The sequence below is a fragment of the Protopterus annectens genome, chromosome 6.part0 (assembly GCF_019279795.1).
Source record: "Protopterus annectens isolate FY-2018-M chromosome 6.part0, PAN1.0, whole genome shotgun sequence".
Lineage (NCBI taxonomy): Eukaryota > Metazoa > Chordata > Ceratodontiformes > Protopteridae > Protopterus > Protopterus annectens.
In genome coordinates, this window is record NC_056737.1 from 231,306,554 (window position 1) to 231,309,313 (window position 2,760).

Consider the following 2,760-nt stretch of genomic DNA (forward strand, 5'->3'; position numbering starts at 1 on the left):
AGTAAAGCAGCTCAGAGAAATCCGTCATTAAATGGCTCTCAAATGAATGCTGTGCCATCAGACCTGACAGTACACACAAACACCCACAGATATACACACACACATACACACACACGCACGTGTACACACACACACACAGACACACACACACACACACACACACACACACACACACACACACACACACACACACACACACACACACACACACCAACACAGAAAACTCCACTATACTTCCCTGTAGTCCTGGTATGTGCCATGACTACTCCCAATTTCTTCTACAGAAACAGCGAATAAGCAAAGCAAAGTATTAGAATTACTCCTCTGAGTTGATTCAGGGCAGCTGCCATTTCTGAGGGACAGCTTATAGCTAATTAGCTTTAGACACTCCTGTAGACTGCAGCATTAGCATGCAGCTTCCACAGTGACACCGCTCTCTTCACTGTTGCTGCTGCAGGTTGGAAACTATAATGGTGTAGCAATCTCTGAATCAGAAAGGCTTACACAATGCACAAACTACCTGAGTTAAAGCTTTCCCATTGCAGTAAGCCTTCTCTGAGTCCTGCCCAAGCTTTGTGGTCTCATGATTCTGGTGGCTGCCATCACAGTGATTCTTTGTGCATTAACCACCTCAGTAAGTCTTTAACATCACAAAGAATACTTATTTGTTTTGAGTATCTGCAATAAATATAAGTAAGAGTACTGCAATCTCTAGTAATCTATATGTAAACATATATATATATATATATATATATATATATATATATATATATACATATATATATATATATATATATATATATATATATATATATATAAATATATATATATATATATATATATACTGAAGACTAACACTGACACTGTATTGAACTGAAAGCACCAGCGACCCACCCACAGTGCATAGAAGAGGAAAAGTAGGAAAAAATCAGTTCTATGGACTACAATTAATATGGGGAAAATGTACACACTGCATTTCCCAAAAGCTAAATATATTGTACTGTTAATGTATTGAAATGACTGAAAGAACCAATCAAAATACCCATGGAGCAGAGAAGGGAAAAATAGCAAAGAAGTTTGGTAGAAAAGCATATGTGCATTGCTGTTTGTATGCCACAGTAATTTTAAGTCTAGGCAGAGATTATTCTGCATCTATAACTGGATGAAATCCACTGAGTGAAGCAATGTCATGCCCTGAGGCATACCTCTCAAGTGAACCTTATCAGAAATATTTCTTATTTTCACTCTTAAAAATTCCATGTTCCACATTGTTCTACATTATAAGTGTCTGCTACACATTCATTGTTGACATTTTTTGTCAGATATCTATGCTACATAATATCAAATCCCATTTTTCTACATGGGGTCAGGGTGCCGTGTTAACTGTTGTCTCTCTCTCGATCCAATACTACACTTCTGCCTTCTTTAACACTAATGCCTGACTGCTACAGATCTTCTCTCACATAATCCATTCTCCTCTTTGCTGGATGCCCTAATTTCATAGGTTCATAGATGTGTACTAGGCTAATGGCCCTGGAGCCTTTAAAAACATAGCCCTTAGGATTATCCTGACATCGTGCCACCGACCTTAGTTCCCAGTGCCTCTGTTGTGTAGAGCCACTGGAGTGATCCCCTGGGTGAATTTCCTATTCCCCATCCATGCATCAAGGTTTCTCTTGAAGAGGGCCAGTGAGTTGGACTGTTTGACATGTATGGGAAGCCTATTCCATAACAAGGGCAGTCTCTGGGTTATGAACCTGTCCCTCCAGCATGTTCTGTTGATTGTGGTAATGAGGTTGAGGTCACTGGAGCGTGTGGTGCGGAGGGATTATGATTACTTTAGATGTAGCATTTCTAACAGAGCTGGATCAGACATGGCTTTGTATGTCAAGCAGAGACCGCCTCTAAGTAGGAGATATGAGACAAAGAATAGTTGGAGTTTTTTGAGTCTGTCCATATAGGACAAGTGTTTAAGGCCTAGGATCCTCTTTGAGAGGTACTTTTGCGGTCTCTCCAGTTGTTGCAGGTGTCTAGAGAGGTACATGCCAAATAGGACATTGTACTCGATGACTGGATATATAAGGGAAGAGTAGAGGAAGACATTGACCTCGTTCTTCCTGGATGCAAAACCCTTAATGAGATGTGCCACATAGAAGGACTTTCCGAACAGATATCTGCTGTGGCTTAGTGGTAATTCATGTAGTCTATTGTGTCAATGGTCTGGGGTTCGAGACTGGCAGAGGTCTTTTCATAGCATTGGTGGTATAGTGGTGAGCATAGCTGCCTTCCAAGCAGTTGACCGGGGTTTGATTCCCGGCCAATGCAAGAAATTTATACATTTAATAAACCTATGAACCTATACCGGTGGATGGGAGATCGTAGGTTTACCCCGGGAATCATCTCTGTGTCACTGCTGGACAGAGGCACAACAAACTAATGGGCACAGTATTTTTTAACATAAGGGGTGGCGTAAGCCACAAAACTTTGGGCTAGGCTTATAAATGCCTTAGGGCAGATAGCCTAGTATAAACCTATGAACCTATGAACCTAAAAGACAGGCTGCTGTCAACCTGTGTTCCCAGATCTCTTATAATATCTTCTGTGTTTAGTGGACTACAATCAATGTGGTAATTTATGGGAACCAGGTTTTTCCCAAAGGGGATACCGACACATTTTTTTGGCATTGAGCTTAAGGCCATGGTTCTGACATCAGTTGTTGGTCTCAGTGAGGCCTTTCTGTAGGATGTCAACATCACTTGG

General features: G+C 40.9%; 1 non-coding gene across 1 annotated transcript; it reads left to right on the forward strand.

The window, feature by feature from the left end:
* Positions 1-2,253: 2,253 nt before the first annotated feature.
* TRNAG-UCC lies at positions 2,254-2,325 on the forward strand. Its single transcript has one exon. It is a non-coding gene; the product is annotated as a tRNA-Gly (tRNA).
* Positions 2,326-2,760: the final 435 nt, after the last annotated feature.